Raw genomic sequence first — 24,859 nt, 5'->3', positions numbered from 1 at the left:
GTGTAAGCATTCCCGTGCTCACTGGTGTGTGTCAGATTCTCAGATACCTTTACCCCTGGTAACAGATCAGTGACACTGATAGGCTGCCTCCTTGGTTTCAGCCCTGCTGCATAAATATTTCTGGGAGGTGTGAAACTACTTGGCCTGTAGGAAAGCCAGGCAGCGTGCATGGCTGATCAGGGAGCAAACCTGTTCACCTTGTGGTTGACCTCTCTTGGAGAGTAGGAAGGGGTACACCAGTAATGGCACCTGACCAGTCTTGTCCAGCCGGTTTGCTGGCCACAGTTCAAGAGAATTTTCAATATTCTCCTTGCAAAGCACAGGGTGAGCTGCCAACATGGATAACCCCTGCAAAGCATTAAATATTTAGAGTTAATAGTGCCAAATCCATCTTTACTTACCAAGATGCTGAAAAGGAAAATAGTTTTTTTCTCCAGTATTTCTTTCCTTTTTTTCCTCCCCTTTCAAGGTAGGAGTTCTGTGTCACTCCAAGTTTTTTCTCTTACTACAAGCAAGAAGCTTTCTGCTTTTTTTTAAGTGTTCTTCCCTTCTGCTTGTAGAGGAAGTGTTTCCTGTCTGCTCTGCTCTTTAAAACGGGGAACACTGCATTCCATGATCACCTTCTCTATACTGTAGTTATAGGAAAGGTTACATATCCATGTTGGTCTTTTATTTCCATTTAGTATTCTGTGATCACTCCTTTTTTCTCCTAACTCCCTACAAGAAGAATTCTGAGGCAAATGAACTAGGTAAGGACAAATTCCCATAAACATATTTTAGTAATTAATGCCTCATCCTTACCTTTATTTCTCCTTTCCCTTGGCTTCAAATTTTTATCTGCTTTCACACAAACATTTCTGTTATTTAAGAATTACTAGGATGTAAAAAACTGTTTGGAAGAACAACATTATGCTCATCCAGTTGAGGAATAAAAAGTTAACTAAGGCATCAATTAATGTAACTTAACACAGCTCAGATACCTAAGGCTGAGTTTTGGATTTTAATTTTCAAATGACAAACCACATGTAGGCCAAATCTTTTTAATCATCTGATAATGTTAAAGAAAAAAAAATAAATAGGGATGCTGCTGTTTTCTGTGAGCTTTGCTTGAAGAAAAAAATCTGAGAAAAATAACTACAGCAGCAGTAATTTCCTTTAAATCAAATTATACAGGACTTGGTTGTTCCCTAAGAACTGTGCAGTGTCAGATTGATTCAGTGCAGTTCATTAAACATCCGTCAGTATACCTCATATGAAATTCTGACTCGCACCGGTGGCATTATTATTTTATTCTGCATTTATATTATTATTAGTCTCTGCTATTTCTGTAGCATCTAGGAGTATCTTTTTTTGTTACTGAGCTAGGTATTGTACAGAAACAGAAGGTAATCCTTGTCCCCAGTGTGCTTACCAGCTCTATTACAAGTAAATCAAAACCTTTTTTGCACTCATTACCTTTATTGTTTGGCTCTTTATCTGAATTCAGAACACTGATGTCAGTACTGTGTTATATGAATTGGTCTTAAGGACACCAGACTTTGCTTAGACATGGGCTTGAAACTGCATATAAATAAAATTAGGGAATGACATACACTTACTGTGTCCTTATTTTAAGGCTTACTGGTTCACTTCAAGCATCTCCCTTAGGCTGTTAGTGTTTAGGTACTAAGTTAATGAAGTATAGTAATTGAAATTAACTCAACTGACCAAAACGTGACTATAGTGACAAAATATTTCTGGACCACCAACAAAGATTTCCCTTAAAATTGTTAAGACACTATTGCCAATTACTAAGTTAATAAGATGAATGATAAACTTAATTACTAAGGTAATAATATTCATTATTAAGTTTAATGAAGTATGTTTACTTTTGATTACTTACAGAATCTAAATTTCAATGTTGATTATTGACATGAAATAGCAGCAGCATGACACATGACCATCACACACTAATTGACTCATGGATGATGTACTGTGATTTGGAGTGTACGGTGTGGATCACCATATGGGTGAGATGAGAGTCTCACAGATGAAAACCTTCATCTCATTTTCTATAAGACCAATTTTTCCCATCATTCTGCTGCTTACCTGTCTTACAAGTAAATTTCAGGAGGAGTTGCACATCTGTTAACATCACCTTTTCTGCTACCTTTTGTTTGAATGATGTGGTGTAAGGTGCACAGTAGTTTTTATACTCATAAACTAGGACTAAACTGCCATCTGAAATCAGTCAGGACAACTCTCTAGTTCACAAAGCCACGTTATAACACACTATTCCATGCTTAAGGTATTTCATGTGTTCAGTTTGTGCACTCTTCAGACCATCTTTCACAAAGCAAGGCTGCAGTGTGTGAATACAAGCTATAATTTAACAACGCAATGTAATCAACATATCTGAACCAATAGACATATTTATTCTTTCTGGAAATGTATATCACACAAACTACTATGATTTCTAAGAGTCATTTTTATTTTGAGGTGATAAACCTAGTTGTATATACAGGAATAAAAAATCTGAAGGATCCCAGAGAGCCAAATCACAGTTGAAAAGATATTGTACCTTGAATTTCCTAGGATTTTTAAATTTAACTTTAAAACTATTTATTTATGATGTTGCTTTCTGCATTGACACTTCAACTTGTATCACTTTAGTGACATATTAAAAATGAAATTTAAATTTATTCTGACAGTGTCACTGTTGTCCCTTCCATAAAGCTGTTGAAAGGGTCTACACAAATGCGAGCTAACAAACATGAAGGGCAGTTGTACTCCTCAACAGACATGGTTTCTTTTCATACAGGGAATGATGAATAAAAGTATGAAAGATTATTTGCAAGCATGCAATTAATCATAAATCCAGCTTGATCTGGATGGATAAAACAGTAGTATATCAATCTGGTTAGCTAGTACTTTGAAAGGATTTTACAGAACTCATTAGGTCAGGAATATTAAGATGGGTGCCTCTTTTATTATGAGACAATAATGTAATTCCCAAAGGGATAAGCTAGAAGGTCAAAGACAAAACAGTTTATCCCCAGGAATGGTATGGATTACTGTTAAGAACACTCAGAAATCCTGTCCCATCATTATTTCAAAGCATTCCTAAATATAATGACCTAATTTTAAAGAGAGTAAATCAGAAATAACCAAATCACTACAGCTTGTTTGTCTTTTAGAAACATGGTTTGTTTTAATTTAAAGGCTTCAGTACTTTTGAGTCTTCTTTACCAATCTAGAGGAGCAGTCAAAAAAAAAGTTAATACCTTTTCTATTCTCTTTCCCCCCCACTCTTCAATTTAGTGGGAATTATCTCACACAAGGGCCCTTTTTAAGAAATCAGAGTTTGCAGACTGATATTAGGCCACCTCTGTTGAATACCTAATAATGAACCAGCTTTTGTTCCTATTTGGAAATAGGTTGACTGAAACAAAGTTATTTCAGCAGAATGCAAAGCAGATCCTTCTGGATGTCATGGCTAGGTTTTTGAAAGAGACATTCTAAGTGTTGTCCTACAGACATACCTGAAATCCACAGGCTGCCATAACTTTGTTACAGTATGTGTGGCCCTCAGATTTTAAATTAGTTAGTAATAATTGCTCTGTAAAAGTCAGGGTAATTATTATGTAAAAGTAAAGCAATGAGACTGAAAATTGATTCAGGAATTAGATAACTAATACCCAAAATACTTTAATACGTTTGGAGTTCCCAGGACAATATACTTACTAACCTTGGGCCAAGACATAGCCATCCTAAAAGTGAATGCAACTCATATTGCATATTCCCATGGCAAAATTTTACCACAAATGGGCTTCCAACTATCAAGGTCACTACTAGGTGGAATGGCCAAAGTACTCTTTTTATCTATAAAATTATTAATGTATGCTTTAAAATGAGAAATGGAGAATATGTTCAGCTTTTCTTTTGTTTTTAAAAACATGTTAACAGTTAACATAGTGACGATTGCAGCACAGATGCCATTGTATAATGCTTATAATGAATAACATGCTATGGCATCTGAGGTCTTCTAGGAATCAATAATTATTGATGAGAAAATAAGTCATTATTTTCACTGTAATTATCAGGAGACGTGATTATATGCTTTGGTTCTGACCTTGATTGTTCATGCACTGAAGTAATAATTGCAGTTTATTCCCTCTTTTCCATAAATGTTCATAGCTTGTTCAGCGTCAGAGAGTAGTATAGGTAGGGGGCGGACCACCATGTAAAACACTTCTATTTCTTGAGAAGTATGAGTTTGTCCTTTTGGGGCAACAAAAGACCTCACCATTGGCTTATGGTAATGCTTTTTAAAAATGGTTCTGTCCTTAAAATGTTTTCTGAAAGGTTTTTCTTTGCTTTATTATTGAAGATGTGAAGGCAGATAGACACATCTGAGTGCAACTGCTATGGAGAACAGAAAGAGTTTTTTTCTTTTTAATGTTCCTTGATCGTCAGCCAGCTAACCCTAGGAGAAACCAGAGCTGATGTTATGATTTATGGAGCTGGGAAAAAATAGCTTAGATCCTTGAGCATCAGAGACCCCACACTACTCTCACCCTATCATCTGGAAAGCATTTTCCTGTAAATATTCTTTCCCTCTGTTTGTCACTGAGGAGAGTTTGAGTGTTGTCAGAGCAACAAGTGGTACAACATCACTATGTCTGTCATCTGTGCTTCTGGTGAACCATCTAAGTAAAGGTGTTAATAGAATGACTACTGATCACTTTTATCAGGTATGGGAATTAAAAGTAGGTATAGGGCTGCCTATCACACTGGCAGTGCAATTCTCTAGGTCAGTGGGTCGCTGTCTCTTCACAGGACTATTTGTCAGTGGATATGTGTACATTCTATAGTCCACAGCACTTTGTTTATCTACTGATTCAGAACAGATGCTCAAATCGCACAACTTCCGTGAAGGAGGAATTGACAAAGAGTGCAGCTGGGGTGAGGATGGTACAAGAAACTCCATCCATCATTCTCCAAAAGGCACAATGAATGGCTAAATTGTTGCTGCTAACAATTGCTGGCCATTTTATTTGCAATAGCCAAAATATGATCCCACTAAGAGCCAGCTTGGAGGAATACAGTGACAGGGCAGTCTCTTTGTTCTGTTCACTTGACATCATTCACTGAATAGATTCCACTGGCTTTATCTGGACCAAGACCTTCCAATATTGCTCACCTGCAAAGCATGCTCCTTGAGCACAGTGAGGTCTTGAGCTGGCTAACATAGATGTAATTAGGAAGGATCAGAGAGGAAATAGTACAGCATGTAATAAAACCAGGAATAAGTCATACTGGGGAGTTTTTGTAAAACAGTATGTCTTCAGAGAGAGCTGCCCATGGGAATACTTATCCTCATACCAGAGTTTCCTTCAGTGCCTTGTGAATTTAATCTATCATCTTTCATTGAATCTATAATCCATCATTGATGGATGGATTTCATCTTGGATTGGATAGGATGTGTGTGGTTTAATATCTTCCTCTGTTGCAAGGCTTGTATTTAAAGGATGCTACACAAACACTAGGAAAGGACAAAAACCAGGCTGCCTACATCACAAAAAAAAAAAAAATCATCTCCCGAGCGAGTATATATTGGGTCACAGTGAGGTTAATGTACATATTCATGTGATGTTAAAAAAGTCATTGTCTGGATGAAAACCTCTCCCTATTGTTTAGTATCCAGGCTCCTACTGAAAAGCTGAGGATTTTCATAGCTCTCAAATAAGGACACCTGAATTTTTGTTATGCAAAGCAATCTGATTTTTCATAATCCTCTTCCCAGAAACAACTCTATTATTTTGGCTGAGTTGTTTTTTTTTTTAATGGGGCAAGCATCTAGCATGAAAAATTTCATGCTAACCAGCAAAGGCTGTCAATCTCTTAACAGCTGAAATAGGGTCACTTAATGGAGAAATATAAAATTACCATGCTTATAGATTATAGTATTAAAATGCACAATTGACAACAAAATTCTGCTTTGGGCAAACATCATGGCATTCAGTACCTCTGTGGAGCAGGGAGGTTCCTAAGTATAGCTGTAACAAGATTTCTTAGAAAAACACCCCTAATGGTAATTTATTCTGTTGAGGTTGGTATTAAATATCTCTGTGGGTTCTTCCCCTTCTAAAAAGTGACAGTGGAACTTGCTGTAGAGTCTGAAATTACTGTCGATGAGAAAGGAAGTGAAAGGAAAAAGAATGGACCTTTTTCAGTTTCATTTTTTGAAATGCTACTGAGAAAGTTTAACTTTTTCCCTCATTCACAAGTTAAACAGATTTTTGACTCTGTAGAATATTTACTTTCAAAACACATGTGTCCTGTTATTCTGTATTGTGAACCCCACTGCTCTTGAATCCTCTGGAATATCAAGGGGTTTGCATTTGTTTGGTTTTCGGTATCATATCTATGGATGCCAGTGGGATGAATTGAAGAAAAGTTTCCTTTCTGGCTGGCTTGTAGTTTTTGCTGTCTTTCACCTGACCTTAAAATGACCAAGAAATACAGCTTTAAATTAACTGCAATAACTGTCTGAGCAATTGCTGAATTTTAGCAATTACGTTGCAATAATCATTGCCTCCTTCTGTGAGGTCTCTCTCAGCTTGAGCTTGAGTCAGAAAGGAACCAAGAGCAAACAACAATCCTTTCAATGCAAGAAGCCTCTTTAAAATGTGCCACATTGCTGACCTTGACAAGCATGCAAAAAAGCACAAGTGAATGCACACCAAGTTTCAAGGACTGCTGTTCATCCAGACCCTGGGTACTGGTACACACAAATTTTATTCCTTGCATGCAAAATCGAATCACAATGTGTGAGCTATAATTTAATCCATGTTGTCGCCTGGGTCAGCACAAAGGCCCTGGCAGAGCACTGGGTTGCAGTTGGGCAGCTCTGGCTGTTTTAACAGAATCAGGGGATCCTTGCTTAAGGAATGAGGCAGAGTATAGCAATAAGAAGAATGAGTGCTGGAAGAAGTGGTGCTTTTTTTCATAAAAAGCTCTGTTAAATATGAAAAAAAACCTCCAGACTCATATGGAACTGATTCCATATTACTATAAAAATACCATAGTGATCCTGGATGCAGGTTATAGAGTTTATAATTTTCTTTCATGCTACATATCTTCAGGAAACCCTTACTAATTTGTGTAGCACTGGCATTGCTTTTGCATATATAGTTTTATTTATTCGCTTGAGCTACAATATACAATATCTCCAAGCTTCTCTGCTGGCTAAGTAATATTTCAAAAGACTTTAAGTTTCTTCTCCCCAGTTAACATTTGCAAGAAACGTATCTAGAATTTTTTGTTCTCAATTAAAAAAAATTCTATTTTGGTTGATTTTATGCTCACATTGAATATATAATTAGATGATATGTCCTTTATACTTTCATACTAATTACAAGTACGTTCTTGTATAGATTTCACCCTGTAATTTATAATTTGCTATATAAACATACAATCTCATATAAATACTTTCTTATGGAGAACTTGTTTTTAATATGTGTAGAACTCACAAGAAAGTATGTATTTCTGAAGAGTTTTGGCATCCCATTGATTCTATTTCTTTTCAAATTAGTGAGCAGATATTGACCAGAACTTTCAGTATGCATTAGTTTTGTAGGTTTGCTTGAATTTTGTAGACCATACAGAAATTATGTGGTAGGTCCTGCCACTCTGAAGTGAGCCATTTGTCTACGGATTCCTTTGTTGTTGTTTCTGCCTTTAATTAGAACCTTTGTATGCTCAGTCTGCTCATGTTGTCTATTTGCCGTTCTTACCCAGGTTCTTATATGTGTGATTGACTGAAGAGTTATCCTAGGATTATTTTGACTCCCAGTTCTGCTTCCTTAGGCTGCTGTAAAATGGCATGGCATAATTAATACAGACATAGATGTGGTTTGGTTTGGATTACATGACAGGTTTAGCCTTTTTGCTACTTGGATCAAGAGGACTTTAATATTTTGAGTTCTTCTGCATGGCTGAGGTTTGTAATATCTTTAATGTTACAGTCTTCTTTTCCTCTCCTGCTGCTCAGAATATCTTTATATATTTATATATACCATATAGCAGAGCTTTGCTTGACTACTAACATGTCCCTGTTTTTTGGGGGGGATAGGTAGTCACAAGGAACTTAACTTGAGAGCACCTGGAATTCATTCAAATTCCTCTTACTAACCTGTTATATGAGTATACCAAAAATTTGGACTGTTGTGTTTGCATGCAGGCTTATACAGGACACACCACCATCTCTTTTGATTTCTTTGTCCAAATGAATGATTCTGACCTTTGTTGTGCCTCAGCAGTTTCAAGCAGTTTAATTATTTAGGTGTTTCCACATGGTAACTGGCACACTTTGTCTAGACTTGCTGGGTAGAAAGGGGATGTAGACGTAAGTTGGGTATAGCATTTTTTTGGTATCCCACTCACTCCTATTCTGCAAGAAGGCATAAAATGCATCAATAATCTTATTCAAGGAGAGGTAAACTCCTGATCCACACTGAGAGAGGGGAGGGACAAGTCACATCTGCACCATTGGGCACAGACCACTCTGGCCATTATTCAGGGGTGTGTATGTATGAAGGGAGTTAATTCCTTTTAGTTCCTGGATAAATCCATGGCTGACCTCATTGATGTGACAGTGAAATCAGCAGGAGTTCTCATATGCTTGACAGAAAGGCATGCATTAAAGTGCTTCCTTTGAACCAAGGTCACTGCATCGCTAATCTGAGCATTTTTCCTGTGATGGGCAAATCCCTCTTGGTCTCTGAGCATCCTTTGCTCTAGTGGATGCAGGAATTTGGTTGTGTGCCAAGGAAACAAGTGGAATATTTACTGCTGAGTTCATGATGAATAGGGTTTCTTATGGGAGCAGGAACCACAGCTATCTTGAAGGCAGTCTTCTAATTAATGCTGTCTGATTGTTGTATAACAGCAATGTCTGCACAAAAGAGTTCTTTTGGATATTTCCCTTGAGTTGTTCTGAGTGAGCAAGAACACAGCCCACAGAAAAGTGAGAGAAACTGGAGAGGCGATATCTTTTTCCTTGTGACAAAGCACATATTGCAAAGGCCATACCTAATAAGGAATTTCTCAGTTCCAAAGATACCACTGGAAATGTTTACATTATTATATAGGAAAGCATTCCTTGGAGACAAGTAATGTAATTTGAAATTACGATGGTTGTGTGTGCTGCTGGGTCTGTGGCTCTTTTTTGGCTCTCTTTGTCAGCACTCTGAATGTAGGTCCGCTCCAAAGCCAAAGCATTTGTCCTTCTGAAACAATTTTTTGGACTCTAAACCTAATATAGATAAGTGCTTCAGTACTATTTGTAAAATCCTTCTAGAAGTGCATGAATCAACCGACAACAACAGTAGAATTTAAATGTTGTGTCTAGATTAACTCACAGAATTGAACTGAGAAATGCCTGTAGTGTAGTATAGCAAGGCTTAAGGAAGCTCATAGCAAGCCTGGATATGGAAGCCAGTTAGGACAGCATGGTGCCCAAGACAGGCTAATTTGCTTTTCTTCTTGATTGAGTTTTCTCTTGCTTTAACGGCACATAGATTAGACAGATATTTCAGGGGTGGTAGCTTTGATACTTCTTACTACCTTGCTGTCATAGTTCCATCTAGAAAAACCTTAAGGCTTAAAAACTCTGACTATCAAATTCCAGATGAGAAGAGAACTGAGACCATTGGTCTGCAAATAAGGTAGAACACAACTGAATGGGGAATGAAGGGCATGTGAAAAGAGTAGTTTGTACTTGAAAGGCCTTCTATGAACTCTGTGGCAATTGCGGACTGTGAAACATCTCTCACCAGGAAATGGGACACAAAGAACCTAGGGAGAAAACTTGCTTAGATTGACTTTAAACTTGTAGGTTTACTGGGCTCTACAGTGCCAAAGTTAATCTTTACCAACAGAGCATATGTTTTTGGAGGTGTATCTCCTTTTATTAGTGTATCTATGTTGTGTTTGGAATGAGTGACCTTTGAGGAGGCAGGAAATGAAAAAAAACCACATCTTGCCAAAGTAGTTATCCTATTTATTTGCTTTCAAAGGATACACTTCTTAAAGTCAATAGTGAAAATAAAAAGTTTGTATGTCTGAAACGTCTTCAGTGAGAGCTTCAAAGAACTATGAATGTATCCACACAGAACTTCTGTGAAATAGGTAAGACATAATATTACCACTTTACAAAGGGATATAAAAAATGAAATCACTAGTGCAGATCTAACCAGTGATTGTCATGAAGGCTGTTGATGTACATCAGCTGTATAACCCTTGTTTCTTTCCACACAGCTCCTAATGCCATAATTATATTTTTAGTTACAGTTACAATTTGATAACACTCTGATGCTTTTCCACTCCTGTGAAGCAGAGAAGCAGGTCTCTTGGTTCAGTGTGGTGTTATTTACACTATTAAGTTGCGGTGGGTATCTGTTTGATCTGATCCTTGGTGTAGCATTACTGATGAGTTTGAAGGAACTCTTCTGTCTTGAAGACAGGCAAATTCTGGATGGAAAGCTGGCACAGTAGGAAGAGATTCCAGCTATCATTCAGCAGCACAGGAAGAAGTAGTTGTAAGCCTGACCTTTTTGTGTAGGGAGCCATGAAAAGAGGTGCTGACAGCTGTTGTTTCACTTAAGCCATTTGGAGCATAGGGACAGGTCTATAGTCTGTGTGGCCTCCAGGGGTTAGACACCTCCCCAGAGTCTCTCCTGGCATTTGCTACACCTCAGCAGGCATCACCAAAGGGTTAAATAGTTCCACAGTGTGTCGCTTGCTCTCTAATTAGGAAGTGGTCCAAGAGCTCAAAGTTCAAAATGCACATGGTCTGAGCTGGGACTAAGCCCAAGTTCCCACTGATTGCAGTTTCATATGTTAGAGTGGTGCATCTGCACATGATCTCTCCCCCTTCCCATTTCTGCCATTTGTTTTCCTTTTTAACAGGAAAATTAGATATTTCAGCTACACAGTTTCACTTTTGTCACTGTCTGAAATCTTCCATTGATTGAGCTTGTGTGTTTTCTGGGAATAACTTGTAACCCCCTTTATAACTGAAAGCAGGCCAGTAAAACATGACAAAAATCTCACTCTGCTCCATTCTGCAGCATCTGTGGCTTGTACCAGAGAACCAGGGCGGTCTCCTCCCAGCAGGAATGTAGATACAAACTGGTCAGCCTGAGCCTCAGGGGACCTGAGGTTCCTTGTTGGCCCCAAAGGGAGATACAAAGAACAGGCAAAATAGCATCCAGTTGAGCTTGTTTTGAGAAGAAAGGGCAGAGTGAGGGTGGGCTGAGGCCACAAAATGGTAAAAAAAAAACAGTTTTGGAAAGCAAATAATAAATAGTAGAAGCCAGATGCATGTATGGTAATATGAAAGGGACAGAGTCAAAATGTCACCCATGGAGCCTGCAGCTGAGGGAGTGGGAAAAGTTCTGCTGAATCATATTACAGGATCATAGAATATGCTGAGCTGTAAGGGACTCATCAGCTTTTGGAATCTTGTGTTTAAGAATGGCATGGGTTTGGGGATCATGGTTTTAAGTTTCACCCCATAATAGATGGTAGCTTCTTGGCGGATGACAGCCACATTTTGCACATGAAAAAACAAGGTGATTCTGGTCTCCACCTTTTTCCCTCTCTATCTTCAGCCACATGTGCTTACTGTTTCCCTCCACTAGTGCTTTGGGTGCTTAACATGGCAGGGATATTGTGTCAGATCATTAACCTGTCTGAAAGACATATCCAGCAAGACAAATTTGGTCTGTGAGCTTGCACACTGTTCCTGCAACACCTGTGAGAGAGCAGCAGGCCTGTGCAGCTGGGAATGGTGGTAAAGAGAGGGATGACAACCTTTTTGATAAAAGTAAATTTTTAGATTAGTTTGGCCATCACACTTAGCTGGTGCCTGGGTTGGTATAGTTGGCAGTGCTGGTAACAATTTTCCTGCGTCGTACAAGGCTTAAGGACAAAGAGGAAGCTTCATCCTTGGCATAATGCTGTGATTGAAGTCACAGGAGTTGTACCCAGGGTGACTTTGTCTGAAGTGCGCCTTTTCAACAAAGTCTACTAAATCAGCTCATTCTTGCTGTCTCTTTTGTTTCTTTATTTGTGGCTACACTGAATTAGCATCTTAAATAAATTTCCATGGGAATCAGAGATGCAATAGCTAGCTTGCTTTCTCTTGTGCATCTACAAACAGTCTTTTCATAGCAATCTTTTCACAATCTCATGTACAGTGTTTAGGCACTTGATCCATATCCATCAAGGACTTTCCATGCCTATCCTGTTCCATAAAAAAATCTAACAGTGTAAGGTGCATAACATGCAATATATAGTTGATGGCAGAAGATTTGTAGCACATATATTTTATATACATTGATGAAACATCTCTTTTTCTGTTGTGACTTTTCGCCTATTCACTGCTTTTCCTACTCTCATTCTGATACGTATTTTCTATATTTTGTGGCATGTAGCTTAGAAAAGAAAGAAAAATAGGTAATTTGATTTGATGAAGCAGGGCATTCTCTGCATAGAATACAAGGTAAGAAAAGAGAGCTTTGTGAGGAAGAGAGAAAGCTGAAAAGCCAGGCCTTGTGATGAAGAGAGCTGTGGGAGTGAATCAGTAAGAAAGGAGAAACTCTGAAAAGGCCTTGAAGCTCAGGATATGGAAGCATGGCTTTCATGGAGGTGCATGCAATGTGGCTGTGGTATGCAACAAAAGATTACCTCCTGAATTTTTTGTAGTAAACAATGCAGGTGCATTGGAAATAAGGTCCAGGCTCAGTAATCAAAATAATTAAAGTAATCATATACTGTGATCACACAGTGGACCTTGGCAGAGATTTACATATTAAAAATACTAGAAGAGAGCTCTGCTAAAATACTGGTTTTGGTGTGAGTAGCACAGACTGAGTAAGAAATCTGGGCAAAAGTAAAGGCAGTGTATGTTATGTACCTGGGTGTCAGCTGATGGAGCTGTGCAATTGCATCAGAATCTGAGATGTCATTGAAGAACGTGCCTAGTACGTCTCACTGTGAAGAAAAACTTGCAAACGTGAAGGGAGCACATTGCGGTGCAGCGCTTTGTGCCAGAACTCTCGAGCAGCCTGTCAGCACAAGCCGGAGAGCTGCGGTACGCCTGAACGAGGTGCCAACTCCAGCATCTGCTTCTGCACGGAGTTCAGCTCCTTTATCAGAGCAGAGGGGAGAGAAACGACTTGTGCCAAGACTACGGGGAATGTAATGTGATTGGATTGCTTTAATTTGACCCCAGAAAACGATCTTAAAATTAGGAGCTGTCAGAGCATTTAATACAATATGCCTAAAACACAGGGTGAAATATAGGACTGGAGAAAAGCAGAAAGCTGAAAAACACAAATGGATGCTTGTAAATCACTGACATAAAATGGTACAGGATCCCACACAAGCAAATAGTAAAAGCTGGGTAGAATATAACAAGAAGTAGGGTGCCTTTGGGAGTGCAAGAGAGGGAGGAGTAGATGCTGAGAGAATTAATCAGAAAGGTCAGAGAAAAAACAGTGAAATCCAGAAAGATGGCATGGTTTTTAAGGAGAAATTTAGTTATTTCCAAAGCAAAAAAGAGCTCAAAGAGCCTGAGGCTTGAAGCACAAAGCATGATATTTATGCAGGGAGTTATTATAAAACACTTGATGAGACAGATTTTGGTGGCAGACAGGCCTCACAGCCAAACTAGAGGCATAAGAAAGTAGGACAGAGCTGGGATGAAATGAGATCAGCAGCTGTAAGCAGAGTATTCAATTAACTAGGAACAATTCAATTCAAACAACAAAGGAGAGAGGAACTTGGGCAGACAGGTGGGAACATAGATGACTGAGGCAAGATCAGAAGGAGCTTATATTTCAGGGAGTATTCACTCCATGCAATAACTCTTTTGTGTCTGTGTTAAGATCAGTAAACTGACGGAGAAGCATTTGCTTCTGTGCTGCATTACCTTTCCTTGAATGGTGGGGGGACAGACAAGGAGAGCTCAGCGTGGTGCTGAAGAGAAGGGAGACTTTAACACCTCCACGTTTGACAGCAGTAACTTGCTATATCCAACTTGGTTGTCTCACAGAACCTTACTCTAAGGTGCCTCTATTGTGACTCTGCTCTTTCCAGGAGATCGGGACCCAAAGAGCAAGCAGTTTAAGATGAAGGCGAAGAGAAGCAATCATAGGAGGATCAATAAAGGTTGAGGGGTCAGGTCAAGAAGGTCAGGGTAAGACATTTGGGACAGAGAAGTGAAAAATGCCACTGTCAGCAAATAAAGCAGATAAAGCATGTTAGGAAGGATGAGAATAAGAAAAAGGATGGAGAGAATTAAAATTAGAGACTTGGCAAGTGAAATTTCTCTAAAGTGAATATGAACTAAACTTAATTTAGAGGTCTTTTGTTTGCTTGTATGTTCGACTGACCTAAAAGAAACAGTGCATTGGAGATGCCTGCAGGCTCCCTGTAAGTGTTTGTGTGAATACACAGCAAATACGTGCTTTTCCTGAAATGATCTATTGATTTTTGTTTTTCCTTCCACCTTAATGCCTAGTAGTAAACCGTCAAGCCCGAGCCCTTCCCAATCAGTCCCTCTTGTTCCCCTGCCTAAGAATGAAACACAATATCTTGAACACCCAGAATGCGAAGAAGGAGCTAATCATTGGCTCGCATTGTGGCTGGCAGGGCAGGCCCGCCTCTTTGGCTTGTGCTGACAAGCTGTTTATGTTTGTGCACGGCCACCCTTTAACTCAGCCGCCCGATGGCCGAAATGGGACCAACTGTCTGAATGCTGCAGGGAGCTAAATCTTCTCATCAGAGGCACGGGGGATTTCAGCCTCTCATTCTCCCGCCTGGACTCTATGGAACACTAGTAAGTAGCCTTCTGTCTTGTTGTGGCTTTTCTCCTAAGACTGAGAGCATGTTTTAGCAAGGCAGGTAGGTGCTGTCATTCACAGAGGCAGTATTAAAGCATTTTCCTCTGTCTGAAGTAAAAAGAGCAGCTACTTTGTATGCTGTGCCATGGCTGCAAGGATCGCACGATTTCAATGTCAAATGAGACCTTCCTGGAAAGCAAAGGGAAGAAGTTAATAAGGACACAATCCATTTAAACTTATTAAGTTGGGGTTTATATATATATACATACATACATACATACATACATACTCTTCATTTAATCTGCATCTAGTCTTTTTTTTAGATGCATTTTACAGTATTTGATTATCCAGTCTCATTTTAAACAGCAGCAATTTTTGCAAGGTCATGAGTAGTGTGGTTTGGAAAAGTGTGAAATGGCTGGAAATGAGATGGTATAAAATGAATGCTCCCCAAATGCTGGTAGGTGCTGTAATGTTTGAAGATAGATACCTAGCAGTAAAAAGTCGTGGTCAGAGATTTCAGTCCTCTTTGTTGACTGGGAATTGTTATTAGGAACTATTCACAGCTCCACAGAGCAAAAGACTGTAGAGATGGCATGAGCATGACTTCTTGTATCTTTAGTATGCCCTTTCTAATTTTCAGAATTTGAAAACAAATATTGACTGTTTGGATAGTATTATTCAACTTACACCTGCACTGCATATACTGATGGACTTTTTCGACTTTCTCTTTTACCATTTACATCAGTAAAGAAAGTCCTAATGTCACTGTCAGAGCTGGCCACCATGCAGAATCTCAGAACTAGTCTGCTGCTCAAGTTTGGGCAGGTCTGGGTGTAGATTTCATGTGGTAACTGAGGCTCAGGCTGTGAGTCCAAGATACCTGAGGGGGCGAAAGATGGCTGTCACTGTAAATAAGTGTGTTCATTATTCCTCTATTTAAAATCACAGGGAAGTAAGTTGCAATCAGATCTTCATTAGCCTTGACTCATGCCAAAAAAAAATTAAAAGCAAATCCAAAGCAAGGTCTGATGCCATGTTCCTTTCAGCTTCTTTTGCTTGCTCCCTGTGGATGTACGCAATAGGGGAATACTCTGGGGGTTGTGCCTTTGTCTCTGCTGTGCTGCTTGTGTTTAAGGGCTGTGCATGGCTTCTACAGACAGCCCTGGTTGCAGCCTGTAAACTTTTGGCTCAACAATCCTACTTACCTATGGGATGTTGACTGCATCATTCAGTGAGTTGTGGATTGTAGAGGGCCAGTCAAGCAATATTATATTTTGAAAGCAGTGGCTAACAGACAGCTAGACAGAAACTTTCTAATAACACCAATCAAATTACAGGCAGCTGTTGTACTTAGTACATTTTAAGTAGGTCTTGATGCTGATGGTTGTTCAGCTCTGAGTCTGAGCTTTCTCTGCAGCAGTGCAGTGCATGTGTGGTAGTGTATGAATTAAAGCTAATTACTGCAATAAGCTGCTTCTGTGCCAGGCTGTGAATACAAGCCAGAGTGTTTCAGTCAGTTGCACTAAGCAGCAGATAGATACTAAGCCTTGATTAGTAAAGATGGTTTTTGTCTGTGAAATAAGAAAGCAGGATCTCAGTACTTAAATGAAAGCCATGAGATACACCATACACCTAGGAATTGTTGCTGTTGCCCTCACAGTAGATAGTTAGGAGTAATCAATATGCTCAACACATTGTCTGTCTCTTGACTAAAGAAAAAAATCCCTTGCACATCACGAGCTCAGCACAACATGGCTGGCTCTGAAGGGACAGACTGTGCCTGTTTGATTTGCATCAGGGTAAACAGGCAGAAAATTAAAATTGATTTTTTTTTTCCCTCCCAGAGAGATAATTTTGAAGATGTATTTACAGGGCTTGCTAAAACAAGGCGCTGAATCAACATCCTTCATAAAAGAAGTGCTCTGAACTGAATAAGCTATAATTGCACTTTTTTGATTCTGAGCTGGTAGGCAGTTTGTGAAAACAAAGTTATTTACTAATACTCATTAACAAAGCTTTCAGATGGCCTGGGAAGCAGAGAAGCGTATCATGCTCTATCTGCAAAAGAAGGAGATAAAATCTGCAAGGAAGCTGGAAATAGAACTGCTTACTGTGGCTAATTTTCTTCCTCTAGTTCTGTAGGTCCATTTGCCAGCACTTTCCTGTGGCTGAGTATTTAGTCTGCAGGCACACTTGTAATATAGCTATTGTTCAGTTTTTCAGAACTTAATAAAAGTTATTATTTGGGGTTGATGGAAACCCTGACCTTTTACCAATATTTCCTAAATATACTCATGGTTACCAGATTATTAGATCCACTATATTTCCTTTACATTGTCTTTGGGGATGTCAGACCAGCTCCCAAAATGCATCAATATCTTGGGAAGGAACAGCTCTGTAGATAACTAAGAATTTTGAGTTATTGGAGCTCTAATTAATGACACTGGGCATTTGAATTTTTAGTGAAAGAAGAAGGCTTTAAGGGTACTTCATGCTTTGTTATTAGCAGCTGCTCTGCTGATATGTCCTATATGCTTTACACACATCAATTAAGGTTATGATAAAGGAGAGCCTGTGAGTGAAATATTGCATGTCTCCCTCCCAATCAGCTGTTTGAGTCTGACCAGGAAACTGAACTGTCAGGTAACAGCAAAAAGTCTGAGGGTCTAAAAGATGCAATGGCTGCCTTCTGTCAGGTTTGGATAGATTTCCTTGTAAAATCACTCACTGTCAGAAGTCAGGTCTCCATAGGGATAAAGGCTGAGATTTGCCTCCTCAGCCTCCTTGAGTAAGTTGTCCTCTCTCTTAAATGTGGACCCTCTGATTGATATCCTCAGTTTTCACCCATGCCTATGGAAGGTTTTAAAATCTTTCACTTTTTGTTTGTTTGTTTTTTCCTTCCCAGATCCCTTTTCCTAGGTATTAGATGTTAGGTAAGGGATGTTGTTGCCACTAAAGTGGAACGTTCTGTTTGGTTCTAAAAAATGAAAAATGCTAAGCGTGCAACCTTTTCTATTAAAAAAGCAGCAAAGCTGTATTATCCAGATCTCACTTGTACATTAAGAGCAGAAGGTCTTCCTCTAATGTGTGCATTTTATTTTGATGGTGTTACCTGGAGAAGTAAAGAAAAGGAAAGAATCTGAGGAAAGAAAAGGATTGCTAGTCAGGTTATAAGTGCAAAATTCACCCCTGGAGAATATAGGCAGTCTCTCAACCAGGTGTTTGCCACAGGTCTTGTTCTGTAGGGTGGTCTGCCTGAAATAAAATAGAAAACTTGGGTCAAGACAGAAAAAAGGGATTACTTCCTACCTTCCTTGCCTGTGACAGAGAGTGACTGGCAGAGGCTAAGTTGTCTTCAGGTCTATGCTGCTTTCAAATCATCAGTATCTACCAGTTTCCACTGGTTCCTTTGACTCATCTCCCTCCTGTCTGACATAGCTGCCCTCTGTGCTAGCCAGCAGCGCCGAAAGAAACAATCTTCAGTGGCATCCCAGCACTTGCACTGGCTATGCACTGCTCTCATGCTGGGAAGATGTCTCCTTGGACTCCATTGGCAAGCCCTAAACTTCCTTCTTACTGGAATTAGTGGCTTACAGAACAGGCTCTCTGCAGTGCTGCTTTGCTTTAATAGTGTGTAAAAGGCACAGTTGTGCAAACTACCTTCTCTTAGAGTACAGACAGGAACTGGTATATTAATTGTAGCCTCCAGATGGCTTATTTCTCTCTCTAGCTCATCTCTGGCTCAGAAAGCAAATTGTATCCCAGCATGTGCTCAAGTGGGCAAGAAATATTATAGATGCCATGGTTTCTTCATCCATGAAGATGCTTTTAAATATTTCCGTTTCCATCTTTTTGCCTGTGTAGTTGCCCAAAGGTTTAAGAAATAAGAAATTTTAGCTTGTAGCATAAAATGTCCCTAATTAAGAGGGTAGCTTTCTGTGTTCTTCTTTGCTGCTGTCTAAAAAAATTATCACGGCTGTCATCAGCCTTTTCCTCTTATCACTGCTCGTTCACAGCATGTGAAACTGAGAAGTATTGTATCCGTTAACATTCAAGGAGTGTGTTGCAGTTTCTATCACAAAATGAAATCATACTGTGGTTTGTTTTCTTCTTGGTATCTTTATTCTAATGCAGCATCTTCAGCTGACACTTTACCTAATGCTCTCTAATGTAATCACCTAATGTACTGTCAAAAGTTAATATTTCTAATACTAATATCCTGGCATGCAATTCTGCAGGTCTTACACTGGCAAAACTGTTGCTGAAGGCAATAAAGAGGCTGGTTACTTAAGGACTGAAATGGGACTGTGAGAATTATTATCTTTTCCCATATGTGTGGTTTAATTTCTGCTTCTGACTGGGATGTTTAATTTTAGCATGATGCCTTTGGCCTTCTTTTCAATTAGTTTTCGAATGTGTAAGAGCAAGTTGATAAGTATTTGATGAGGTTAATATCAACTCCAGCATTGCAGTGGCTGAACTTTCAGCACTTTTCAGACATTGCTTTCATGAGACCATTGGTCTAAAGAAATGTGTCCTTTTCTCTGTATGAAATGTCTCCCTGTAATTTTCTCCTGATACCCACTCTTCTCTATCACTTTGAAATCTATACTCATATACACTTTGGGATCCAGAGCTACATCAAAACATTTCCTTGGATCATACTGTCAACAGAAAAATGTTACACTGTCACATTCCAATAAACGGATGGGAAAATGTGAGCCAGGGCTAATGCGGCTCTGGCTGCAAAAGAGGGGATGCAAGATTGGGAAGAGATGTTCATGAGGATGGAGCAGGGACAGCATCTTTTATACCCATGCAGGTATGCAGGTAAGGATAGTTTCAGTAGAGAAAGCCTTGTTTCCTACTTGCCTGAAAGTTCTGCTCAGCTTCTCAAGCCTGTCAGCCTTTGATTCTGGTTTGTAGTGTCTCGGGCCCCTCATCCTTAGTCCAAGTGTCCAGCTCATGCCTATGTAGGGAGAGCATGTAGCTTTTCCCTGTCATCCATGCCCCTTGCCTCACTCACAAAGTTCACAGCCTCTTCGTATTTCTGCCGCAACTCTTTTCCTATCCTAGAGGCACCTTTTTTCCCTGGCCTCCTATGTCCCATCCTCCTGAACCTCTGTGTTCTGTGCCACTTAAGATGTTTGTTCTCCCTGCCTCTCAGCCCTTAAGAGCTTTCCCAGAGCTCTTGCCTCCTTGCTGTATTCTCTTCTTATTTTGTCTTCCTCACTGCAGTCCAGTGTTTGCAGTCTGAGAGACAGGGGGCTCTTTGTTCTCCCCTGGAGTCTCAAGTTCTTCAGTGCAAAGGTCTCAACATACTTTCTTTCTCCTCTTTATTGCACTTGGTGGCAGGAAAGTAGGACAGGTCCAGGGTAAACCAGGCACGTACTAGTTTTTTGTGTGCTGTAATAAAGGGGGATAGCTCCAGGCAAGGTCAGAGAAAAAACAAAGCCAAGAAATATATAAGCATGGTATTTTTATTTTTTTCTTAGAAAATGTAGCTCTTTCTATTTTTCTTGGCAAACAAAGTGTCCAGTGTTCAACAAATATCTTGTGAACCAACCTCAGGCCCAGAGCTGCTTTTGAACTGTTTGCTGTGATTCTTCATGTGCTCATTTCTTTGTGTTACCAGTCACATGGTAACATTTCTGATTCTTGGATGAATGATGTTTTCAAACAAAAAGAGGGATTTGGACACATTACTTTTGGTTCAGAACTTTTCATGAATGCAGACATATGAAAATGTCGTACATCAGTGTTTCCTGGATACTTGCTTTTGAAAGGAAGCGTACATGAATGGAAGTTTGTGAAAAACTAATACTGAGAGTACTATTTTACAGGAGTCAGGGCTGTTGGTTAATTTCTCAGAGTAGCAAACTATGATTCAGAGCAGTGCAGAGCAGGAGCGTGAGCCTGGCACAGACTGAATGTATGCCTGTATTTAAGGGATGTAGTTGCCACAAAAGTGTGACTGAAGACCTTGAAGTAGTATTACAGCCAGGAGAAGTGTGGGGCTTACCTGCTGTTACACAGTACATTTCTATAAGAAGCTTGAGCATTTGGTAGCAGTTGTCTTTCTTCCCCTGCTCCAGTCCATAATGTCTGCAGCACTCAGTGGACACCTGTGAGCTAATTCACCTCTCTCTGGTAGCATAAAATAGATACATTTTTTTCACAGGGCAGTTTTCTGTCGGGCAATGAACTCTATCTGTTCACTGGGAGTCCAACAAGTTCCCCAGTGTCAGGTAAGAAGTGTGAGGGTGCACTCAGAGGGGAACAGGGGCCTTTGAAAACAGTCTAATGTTTGTCTTTTGAAATTATGTTCTTCTAATATTTGACATTCCCTGATGAAAACCACTGGGGCATGTGCATTGCATAGTGTTTGCTGACTTGTTACTTAAAGAATATGAAGTATCCAGCCATTAACTGTTTTGCAGACATGTGGGTAGGAAAAAGGAATCATCATTTCATCTCACTTAGAAGCGAGAAGGCTGTGTAAGTCTCTGTCACCAGTGTGCTCAGAATGAGCTCACGTGCCCCAGGCAAGCTCAGATCCCTGCAGTCACAGATGTAAGTGAAACCTGATGGGAAAAGTGGTTTCGTTATGTTTATTCTCTTTTTCTATTTTTTTTTTTTCTTTATTCTATTTATTTTTTTTTTCCTGGGGACAGCCAGGAGTGACGGCATGCAGCAGTGAAAAGAGAAGCAGCTGTGGGGCTTTCTCCAATGATGACATCAAAGTTGTAATGCATTGTGGTTTTGTCTGAGCTGCATTTTTTCTTTCTGTGAAAGAGAAGTGATACATTATAAAGCAAAATACATACATCATGAAAAAACAACCAAAAGCACTGACACAGCCCCATTCTCATCTGAGAGTTGGATCAGGCAGCAAAGGATTATCACATGATATCTCTTTAGAAGATCAGCTAATAATTATGTGCCTTTCTGGAGGGGGACAGACTTTTGCTGAACTCAGGTCACTGGGCACCAAACTGAAGTGCTATGATAAAATATGTGAGGCCAGACCTACTGATTGCATGTTTAGCATTTGAACCCAGACTCAAGGCAGCTGTTCCATATGTTGGCTTTAAAATGCTGATGATAAAATGATTCATAATGTCACAGCTAATTTGTCTTTTAAAAATGAGTTATTGTCATTGCCAAAATCTACATTATTTTATTTCATTAAGTGAACTGAAGCTTCACCTTGAACTCCTCCAGGGGTAGTTTTGTCTCAGTTTATCACACCTGTGGTTTTTCAGTCAGTACAAAGCCTGCCAGCTTGTTTGCATCAGAAGACTCATCTAAAACTTGAGTTCTAGATGGCAAACTAGAAAACTTCATAAACATATTTAAAGTCCTACACCAAGTGGTCTAGTGTTAAAACCAAAGGTGAATGTATACCTGTGGTGAGATCCAGGCCTGTTAATCTACCATCCTGAGCTTCTATCATTTAGATAATTTCATGGACTCAAATTAAATGGCAGGTGAATCCTCCACCAAACCTTTCACTGGGCACTTTCTCAGTATTTAAGCTGCAAAAAAACTGGTTGAAAAACAGATTGCTTTCAACTATACCTTTGCAATGCAGTGCTCCCAACACAACCACACTAGACTAGATGGGAGCAGAGTTCAGACATCTCTAGAGATACATATTCTGCCACCTCCTGTGCATCACAACCTGTCCATCACTGACTGAGGAGGGACACTTTTCCCTTGCTTTAAGGAACATACAGTGGCATTTGAAAAAACCTTTCAAGCATCTACATATAAAGATATATAATCTGCATAATCAGTATCTAAGCTGCATTCTACTCCACTCTTGTCCTACTAATAGTGCTAACATAGTTAATCTTGGTGAAAAATTTATATGGAAAATAATAGGGTAGTTATGTAGCTGGCATTTGAAAATATCCTAAATGGAAGCAACCATGTTTCTGAGAAGAAAATTGCTCCTAGAAAGTTGTTTTTTTTTCTATCTGATCTGTTCTTTGTTGCAGTCTTTCCTATATGAAGCTTTCTAGAGTAAATTTTCTCACCATCAAAGTGAAGAATATCTTCTATCTCCATTTCTCAAGAAATCCAAGATCCCTGTGCTCAGTAGGAATATGGTGCTTGACTGCCCCAAAATTCACAGAGACAAAGTGTCAGAATGTGAGCATCAAATGATGCCTTAGATCCAGGCATCAGTGAGGGGACACACAGCTGGTCTGCCTGGAGACAGGAGCTATGTATGGACAGTAGGATACTGGTATCTCATAGGGATGAGAAAAAGAGGAAATGAAAAATACAAAAACAAAAAGAGGTAAAGTTAGTGAGTAAGAATGATCCCCAGAGCCTGGAAAATGAAAAGTTATTTAAAGTTGATCTACTTTTTTTGAATCTTGAATTTTCTTGAGGTTTTCTTGAAGTTTTTACCTTTGATGTAAATGGACTGGTTTTTTTGAGAGAACAGATGCATTGAAGACCACCTGAGACATCAGTGTGAATTAATGCATTTGCTCCTTTGGGGGAAAACACAGTCAGCAAAAGCATCACAAACTGAAAGTGGCTATTTCCACTTACTCTTCTCTTTATTAATGTGTCTCGCTAAGAAAATCATTCTTATTCCAAAGATAACACTCATTGTCCTTGTACCATGGGGAGAGACCTGCATGCCCAGCAAATTACACACAAGGACTACTCTGCTGTGGCCCATGAGATAATTTCTGTTCCCAAACTGTAAGTCTGCTCTACAAGGATCAGATTCTTTGGTATCATGGAAAATAATTCATTACAACATGAGGTAGTCAGTTCACCTCACTTGTTTACTAAGTGGGAGAATAACTCAACTGTTACCAATCCCTTATTATTGCTGTTTCAAAACGTACTATTTTTTGCTTCAGCTGACATCTGTGTATTTTGCATGTTTTGCTGCTTTCTACCTTAACAGAAGAGAGGAAAAATACTAAAATGTAGGCAAAGTTGTCCAACTTCAGCAGCAGCTGAGCTGTAGGGCACATGGAATCTGTTTTCATAGACTTCTTGTTTGTGTGGGGTGCCCTGGTGTGTAATAATACAGCTGAGTTCATGTGTAGCCTTTTACATTGGATCATTGGGTTGTATTTCACTCACCTGGACAGCTGCTGTTTTTTCACAAAAGCTGAAGGAATATAATACCTTTGGGATCTCTACCTGGTGTGACTGAAATTATTGAATGGGTTATACAACTGCTGGAAGGAATTGTGACAGCACAGGCAAAAATAAACACTAAAAATTAATTCATAATTTCCTTCTTTGCTTCTACTTCTATTCAGTAGAGCATTGTTTTTGGGGTTTGGTGTTGTTTTTTTGTTGCTGTCATTTGCTTGTTTGTTTGTTGGGATTTTTTTAATCATTCATCTGCTTTTGGCTTTAACAGTCCTGTTGTTTTAGCCCTGGATCCAGGTACAAATGAGTAGACAATCAGCACAATCCTGATTGTGCCAAGATGAAAAACTGAGCAAGTGACAAGGCCCAGGACTTTTAGGCAGAACGTTTACAATGGTGTTTTTATTTTGTTAATGACTCACTGTACTGATTCACCGATGCTTTAGTGAAAGCTGCCTTGTTCAGAGAGTCTGATTGTTCAAGCAGAGTAAGATTATTCCCAGTAGAAAAGCTTGAAAAAGTCCTCTGCTAAAACTAACAACTAAGTAAAACTTGTTGTTTTGTTATTTTAAAGAACATACAGATAACAACAACTTTAATTTTAAGCAATGGGGAAACATTTTTTTATCCACCATAATTTTTTTTTCTTGATTTTATATTGGGAGAATCTGCTTCAGTCCTGACACAAAAGCCATGAGGTATCCAAAAATATAGGTGAGTCTTTAAGCCTTAGGTACTTGAAAATAATCAGGGCACTAGACCTTTAAGTAGATGAAAATAGGGGCTGAAGGAGATTTGGGGGCTTTGAGTCATGGACTTTCATGGGGTGC

General features: G+C 39.3%; 1 protein-coding gene across 24 annotated transcripts in view; it reads left to right on the top strand.

Moving 5' to 3' along the window:
• Nucleotides 1–24,859, top strand: part of TRIM2 (tripartite motif containing 2) — a 119,241-nt gene that overhangs the window by 34,078 nt on the left and 60,304 nt on the right. The window contains exons 1-2 of one of the 24 annotated variants that reach the window (XM_086891335.1): nt 13,833–14,484; nt 14,773–14,890. The exons of 19 other annotated variants lie outside the window; for them this stretch is intronic. The gene's annotated coding sequence lies outside the window, so the exon portion shown is untranslated. Of the gene's footprint in view, nt 1–13,832; nt 14,485–14,725; nt 14,891–21,078; nt 21,146–24,859 lie in introns of those variants that run through there. 4 more of the 24 variants (XM_086891347.1, XM_023924824.2, XM_023924837.2 and 1 more) reach the window with 4 other exon arrangements.

This window comes from Cyanistes caeruleus, chromosome 5, assembly GCF_971803275.1.
Source record: "Cyanistes caeruleus chromosome 5, bCyaCae1.hap1.1, whole genome shotgun sequence".
Classification (NCBI taxonomy): Eukaryota; Metazoa; Chordata; class Aves; order Passeriformes; family Paridae; genus Cyanistes; species Cyanistes caeruleus.
This window is presented reverse-complemented; position numbering and strand designations above follow the sequence as displayed.